Source organism: Phragmites australis, chromosome 18, assembly GCF_958298935.1.
Source record: "Phragmites australis chromosome 18, lpPhrAust1.1, whole genome shotgun sequence".
In the NCBI taxonomy this organism is placed as follows: domain Eukaryota; kingdom Viridiplantae; phylum Streptophyta; class Magnoliopsida; order Poales; family Poaceae; genus Phragmites; species Phragmites australis.
Window position 1 is genome coordinate 22,701,873 of NC_084938.1, and position 8,008 is coordinate 22,709,880.

An 8,008-nucleotide genomic window follows, 5' to 3' on the forward strand; every position below is an offset into this window, starting at 1 on the left:
TACTCAAATTTTTTAAAAAAATTAATTTAAATCTATTGAGTGTCTACATGTTGCTTCTCTTTTCTTTTTAAGGGAAGCCCACATCATTTAACTTCTTTGATAGGACTAAAACATGTTCATAACTTTGATAAACTCATTAGTCCCTCAATAGTTTGTGATCAATTATCAAAATCCACATAGAGGCCTAGATGCACTTTTACGGCCCTCCAATCAGAAGGCCAGATAGGTAGGACAATGGCGGCGGCCTTGTCGGAGGTACCCGTTGCTGACTTGTGGAGGATTTTGAAGAAGGCCCCTAAAGGGAGGACTCTGCTTCCGGCGGTGGCCTTCGCCAGGGTGTCTACCTAGTGGTTGTCCGTGTGGGGTATGCTTCACACTGAGATGCCTTGGAAGAATCTTTTGGCCTTGCGAATGGCTTCCTGGTATTTCAACAGCTCTGGATGCCGGATGTGGAATCTCTTATCAATATGCCCGGCAACAATCTGCGAGTTTGTTTTGATAATTATCCTGGTGGCCCCTAAGGTCTGAGCCTTGCGGAGCCTCAAGAGGATGGCCTCATACTCGACAATGTTGTTGGTTGCCTTGAATTCCAAGCGGGCTGCAAATTCTGCCTGCTGGCCAACTAGGGAGATGAGGATGGCTCCAGCCCCCACGTCGCTGGATGTGCATGCTCTGTCGGTGTATACTATCCAATATCTTGGGACGGGTCTTTGAGGACCCTACGGATGGGGGAGCCCATTCGGCGATGAAGTCAGCTAGGACATGTGACTTGATGGCCGTACGAGCCACGAACTACATTGCGAAAGGTGCAAGCTCCATGCCCAGTGGGTTTGAGGTTGGTATGGTGATGTCGTGGGCGAGGAAGTAGTTCTAGAGCTTGTGGGAGGTCATCAAAAGTGCATATGCCACCTTTTTGAGCTGTGTGTAGTGCGTCTTAGCCTTGGCTAGGGCCTTTGAAATGTAGTAAACCAACCTTTAATTGGAGCAGCCTTCCTTCTCTTCCTCCTGTATGAGTACTATGCTTACAGTGTAGGTGGAGGAAGATAGGTACAGGAGGAGCCCCTCGCTAGGAAGGGGTATAACAATTGTCTTGAGGTTGAACAGGTAGGCCTTGAGGGCCTTGAAGGCGTCCTGACACTCTTTTGTCCATGTAAATGGCCCGGAGCCCCTCAATATTTTGAAGAATGAAAGGTTGTGCTCGGCGGACTTGGCAAGGAAATAGCTGAGGGCTGCCAGTTGAATGGCCAGATGATGGACCCCCTTCGATGTGGTGAGGGGGTGCCATCTCTGAGATGGCACAGATTTTGCTAGGGTTAGCCTCGATGTCACACCTGGAGATGAGGTACCCTAGTAATTTCCCAGCTTTAGCACCAAAGACGCACTTCTCTGGGTTAAGCCGCACGCCAGCGACCCGGAGGTTGTTGAAGGTTTCCTGTAGGTCCGCAATGTGGTCGGCTTCAAGCTTATTTTTAATGACTATGTCATCGACGTAGGCCTCCATGTTGTGCCCTAACTGTTGTTCCAGGATCTTCCGTACTAGGTAGGAGAAGGTAGCTCTGTTATTTTGGAGGCCAAAAGGCATTCGGATGTAGCAGTACACTCCGAAGGGGGTAATGAAGCTGGTCTTGCCCTTGTCCTCAACGACCATCCAAACCTGGTGGTATCCGGAGTACGCGTCCAGGAAGTTGAGCAACTCGCTGCTAGCAGTGGAGTCCACCAGCTGGTGTATGTGAGGGAGCGGGTATGGGTCTCATGGGCAGACTTTGTTGAGCGCTGTGAAATTGATGCACATGCGCTATTTTCCATTAGGCTTCTTGACCAGGACCAAATTTGACAACCACTCTAAATGGATGACCTCCCGGATGACACTGGCCTCCAGCAGCTTCTGTACGTCCTCCTTTGTGGCCTCTGCTCGCTCGATGGATAGCTAGTGAAGCCCCTGTCATATAGGCCGAGCCTGCGGGTCGTCCTGAAGGGTGTGCTCAGTGATGTGGCGATTGACTCTGGGGAGGTCTTGCAGAGACCATGAAAATATATCGGAGTTGTCTATTAAGATGACTATGAGCTGGGCTTCTTGCTCCGAAGTGAGGTCTGCCCCGATTTGGAATGCTCGGTCGAGCTTCCCTACTCTCAATTGGACATGCTTGACGTCCCCCTCTGATCGGGGCTTCAGAGGGACCCGTCGTTTGAGGCATGCCGAAGAGGGATCTTTAAGGGTTCATTCAGCCATGTCATGCACGTGGCGGCTATCGAGAGGGGCGGGGTGCCCATACTCGATGTGCCTAGGTACCTTCATGTAGAGATAATTGTGATGGGAGATTGCTCCAAACTTGTTCAGAGTTCCCCAGCCTAGGATGACGTTGTATGTGTAGGGCACGTCCATGACGTCGAAGGTGATCATCTCGGTTCGCATAGTAGGGCCTTCCCCGAAGGAGACATGTAGCTCTATCTGGCCCAGGGCATCGAGGGGAGCCCCATTAAACCCTTAAAGTGGCCTCTGGGCTGGAGAGAGCCGGCTTCGCGGAATGCAGAGTTGGTCAAAGGCATGTACAAAGAGGATATCTGCAGAGCTTCCTTCATCAATCAGCACCCTCCGGACTTCAATTTCGGCGATGTTGGCCATGATGACCAGCACGTCGGTATGGGGGAAGGTTACTCCCATAGCATCATCGTGAGAGAAGGTTACACGGGCTTCGGACCATCCAGGGACTCGGTGTTGGATGCTGGTGGCCCCAACGTGGTTGACCCCACGTGCATAATCCCACCACTACCACTTTGAGGAGCCACCGGAGGGTCCTCCTCCTATTATGGCCAGGACCACCCACCTAGCATGGTCCCCTTCATCGATGTGTTGCACGGTGGGTAGCGGCGGTGGAGGAGGTAGAGCCAGCGGGGTGTGTTCTGGAAGGCCAAATGATCAATCTGATAGCCTATTGCTAGCCTATAGCCTCCTGCCTCTCGAGGTACTCCTCTCGAAAGGTGATAAGGGTCCGACAATATTCGGTGTTGTGGGCTCGTCCCACCCCATGTTGAGTGCACCAATATCCTTCTTCTAGCTACCGATCCTAGGCGTGTTGTCGCTCAGGGAAGGCTCTAGAGCGCCCTTGGCCACACCCCTTGGAACGGGACGAGCTCAGAGCCCCTCGTTCTTGAGCGATATTGTGCACACCGCGCCACTGCTTTTGCTAGGATCTACGCACCCCAAAGCTCTCAGCTTCCTCAGAGCCCTTTTTTACCGATGGAGGTGGTGGGGCATGCGAGGATCCTATTTGAGAGGTGGGCTTCTCAGGCTTGACACAGGGGGTCGTAGTGATACGCACAGTCGCCCGACAGAGACACTCCTCCTCCACACGTGCGTATTCCTCAAATTTGCACATGAGGGCGCTTACTGAGCGCATCGGGTGTCACTGCAGTTGATCGAGGAGAGGCCCGGTGGCTAGACCTTGGGTAGAGGTGTCAATGACCGATGACTCCGAAATGTCCTTTACCTGAGCCTTGGTTTGGGAGAATCTTCGTAAGTACTACCGGAGGGTCTCATTGGGCTGTTGCTTAATGTTATACAAGCTCTCAGAGTTCACAGGCTTGGCAAAGGTACCCTAAAAGTTGTTGCAGAAGGTGTCCCTGAGCTAGGCCGAAGCATAAATAGACCCGGGTACTAGCACCTATAACCATCGAAGGGCTATTCCTTCCAAAGTGATAGAAAAGCACTTGGCCATGGCGGCGTGCCCGCCTTCGTTGGCTTCGATGGCGAGGGCGTACACGTGAGTGAACTCCTCCGGGTCTGAATCACCTTTGCATTTAGGCAACTTAGGGGTCGAAACACGTCTGGGAAGGGTACGACTTGCAGGTCCGCCTGAAGGGAGGAGTCAGAGTTGACGAGCAGAGCCTTGTGCTGATGGGCTCGAGGCTTCGCTATTTGTTGGTCAATCGCGGATGGCGCGACGAAGCCCTTCTTGGCCCCCGGAGCCTAGACCAGCGCAACGTTGACCATTATAGGTGCCACATCGGTCATGTTGGTAGGTGGTTGTGCTGTTCGCAGAGCCGCCTGTAGCTCCTCCAGCTGTGCCCGAAGGGCCACCACGTGCTCCTACCGGCCGACTGCGATGGCTTGTGCGGCTGTGGCCTCAACCAGTTGTGCAGTTGCTGCCACCGCGAGTTGTGTAGTTGCTGATGAGGACATCACTCCCTCGGATACATACAATGATCCTCCATTGAACTTTCAAGGTCCAATCACAAGGGCTCGCGCACGACAATTAAATTTAGAGGTGAGCTCGTTCCTAAGCAACTCTTTATATAATTTTGAGAATAGATTACTACCTAATGATTATATGTTGCTTAGGAATCATGGAGAGGACAAGGAGACACATAGAGGAAGGCTTGGAGGCGTGGAGGAGCAGCTAGGACGTCCAACAACAGCAGGAGGTCCAGTCCAACTCGAGTCCGAATCAGCCTCGACCTCCAGGACCAGCGAGCAGTAAAACGGACGCCCAGGACGCATCCGGACTCCGTTTTCGACGATTCACATATGGTTGGAAAGATAATTTCATAAGGAAACCAATGGCGTTGGTTTGAGGTCCAAATTCCTTCTGAGTCAACGGGAAACGTCGTAACAAGTCAGCATCCAGAATCTGTCCCGGTGCTGCGTCACCGTTTTTGGTCCGTTGGGCCATGTATCGTGTTGGAGTCCATTAGGGACGCGTCCAGGGGTCCTTGGCCGACCCTAATCCTTTATATACAGTAGCCGCCGCCCTAATTAGGGTTGGGTTTTGCTTAGATTATTCTGTCAAGAACAGTTTCGCTGTTTCGTCGGTTTGTGAGACCCCAACTCGTGAGATTAATCATTCATCTGCAATTTGGTTGCATTCTTCCTTGTTCTTGCTTGTGTTCTTCGATTCGCAGGCAAGGATTTTAGCCTTCTTGGCGAGGTCAACCGTGCAACGCCGGTTGATAACCACCGCGAGTTGTGCAGCTGTAGCCTTAGCCACAGCCCCCCAGGTCACAGCGAGGCCCGCTCCTTGCTGCCGCTAAAGGGCCTCCGAAAGTCATAGCCAGGGTCATGGTTGGGTCGCCAGTGGCCACAAGGCTCTCATTTTGGCTAGTTGAGGGGCTGACATCGGTGTAGCATGAGCTTGGTCGCGGCGACCCTGAGGACTTTCGCACCGATGTGGTTGGGGAGTCGGTCACTTGGGCCGCCGTCCTGATCGTCTTCTTCTTTGGTGGCATCCTACCTCTCCTAGTGCTTCTACGTGTATTCTCTTCCCTACAGACGGTGCCAGTTGTTGGGGAAAGAAAATGTCGTTCAGGAACAAAATGCGACGAGAGCCAATTCACTGGACTGACTCAAGCTTGGAGGAGAAGTGGAGATAGATAGAATACCACATGTTTCCAGGGAAATCTGTCCCCTTGGCTTTGTGGCCAAGGGTTTGTATTTATACTGATATTCATAATATTAATGTACAAATATGTCTATATGAGACTGATAGAGATACAAGTTCTTTACTGTTTCACAGGGTATAGGGATAACCACGTAATTCATGACTACGACTGGTGAGGTGGTTGTCCTAGGGGCTGGTCGTTTATTCTAGGGCCACACTGCACCAGCTTGTCAGGCGGCCACCACTTGCGCCAGCATATCAAGCGGCCACCACTTGACTGGTATTACATGCTGGTCATTTCCCTGCAAGTGGGGGGCGACCTACGGGCCCTCTTCTGGTTGATCTTTCTAAAGGGCCGATGGCTCTAGAGGTCAAGAGGGCCCCGAAATGCATGGCCTCCGGGACCGAATGCATGGCCTTGGGGACCCCTCCAAATGGGGTCTCGGAGGGGCCCTAAGCCTGATGGTCATCGAGCCTAGACTGATAGAGCCAAGGGGGTGTTGGGGTCCTTGATGACGACCCCCAAACAACAGCTTTTCAGAAAAGCCAAAAGCAAATGCCTAAACAAACATGCCGTAATGGCTTCTAGGAATGATTTTGTGTCTGGAATGCTTTGTGCTTCAACGTATATTTGAGGACTGGATCATGTTATGGATTCAAACTACGTTTTCATGGTGATCCTGTTGTGCCTCCTGACGAGCAAGTGATGGCGGCTCTGCCTGGTCTGTTGGTACTGGCGCGACGTCAAGCATCCACGAGCAAACGCCAACACTAGAGAGGTGGATCCAGCTCAGGGTTCACAAATGCGATGAATATCGATCAAAATTCATGAAATGCAACCAATTCGAGCCACATTGAATTCCTAAACCGAGCGAATTTCAAAATTTGAATTCAAAAAATTAAACAAATAAAAAAATTCTAAAAATACTAGAGACAATTCTAAGACCTTCTATGAATTGTTGTTTCAAAACTATTGTCCTTTGCATCATATTTCATGGAGAGGAAATTTGGGGGGAAAAAAAGAAAAAGCATGCTTTAAAAAGCGTGCAACTCATTTAGTAGGGTTCACGTTAATGAAAATATTAATATGCAAACACATATTTTTTGTGAATTGATGATCTATAAAATTAGTTTCACTTTATTTAGAGTTTTATTAATTTCTCCATAATTTTTACAAAGTTCACAAGCATAATGTGAACATGTTCAGAAAAAATACTGTAATTAACTTTGTCATGTCTTCTATTATTTTTCCTACACACAACATTGTTTACGTAAACTAATAAAGGTGGCTTCAATAATTTTGAAGGTGTGATGAGTTAGTTATGAATGAATCTAGTTGTAACACAGTTACACAATCATGCATGTTACAATAATTATTTCATGAGTTCATATATTTTTAAAAGACATAGGATCATGTAAGAAGACTAAAAAATTAGTTTCATAATTTTTAGATTAGCAAAGAATTAACTATGTTTAGAAAATACATTTTCTCACAGAAAATATTCAATTTTTTCATGATTATAAATACTTTTATCATGTAGATCATGTTACAAGGAAACCAATTTTTTTTGTTTCACTTGATTTAAATCTCGGATGAATTAGTTATTGATTTTACAAGTTGAGCTATTTTTTGTTTTTTTTTAACTTCACTAAAATTCGAGAAATGCTCTCAGTAAATTGGGAAAACCGAACGATTTTTGAAGAATTCGAGTGGTTTTCATTGATCAAAATGCGAAGAATATGATCGCATATCAACAAAATTCGTTCGAATATCGAGGAAACCGGTCACATTTTGAGCTGGCTATTCATGCGCTTTTGCCTTGGTCAATCTAGTTTGACTGAGTGAATTTGTTCGAATTCTTAAAATTTTGGATCACATCTCGTGCATTTGGTGAATTTGGCCTGTCCTAGTTTTCGGTCCTTGATCACATTTGTGAACCCTTATCTAGCTGGCGCTTGTGTTCGTTGTGAACTACGTTGACCACAGGAAGGTATCGGCATCAGCATATGTATGGCAGGGGTGGTCGTTGTTTCATTCACCGACCACCCCAGGATGAAATTTCTCATTTTCATTTCTCCCTGCAGAGATTGAATCGGAGCACGAAATTTTACACGACCATCCGCTGCTCCTTCCCCTTTCTCCATGAATTTATTCTCGAATTTTTGCGCGTTCATGCCATCGGTAAGTGGTGGTTATCTGGTATTACGGGGTGGTCGTTATATCATTTACCGATCACCCCCGGAGTTTCTTATCTTTTTTATTTCTCCCTCTAGAGATATACCAGAGTCCAAATTTTTTAGGCATGCTTGTGCGATCCATTCCCTGTATCCAGGAATTTTCTCGGGATTTTTGCGTCTGTACAGGGGGCAACTTGGATCTGCAGACCCCTCAGGTCTCTGGAGGCTGGAGCATGCTGCTGTCTTTCATCTTAGAGTTGTTATGTTTGTCTTTTGATCTGGCAAGCTTGTGTTGCTGTTCTCTAGCATTCTTTCATCCAGCAAACTAAGCAAACTAAGTAGCATTCTTTCATCAGTCTCGCAGCGGCCGTTGAGTGCTTACAAGTTTTTTTTTTGGAAGCGCATGGCAAGAGAGTTGCCATGAATGTATTAATAGAAGGAACAAAAGAATAAAA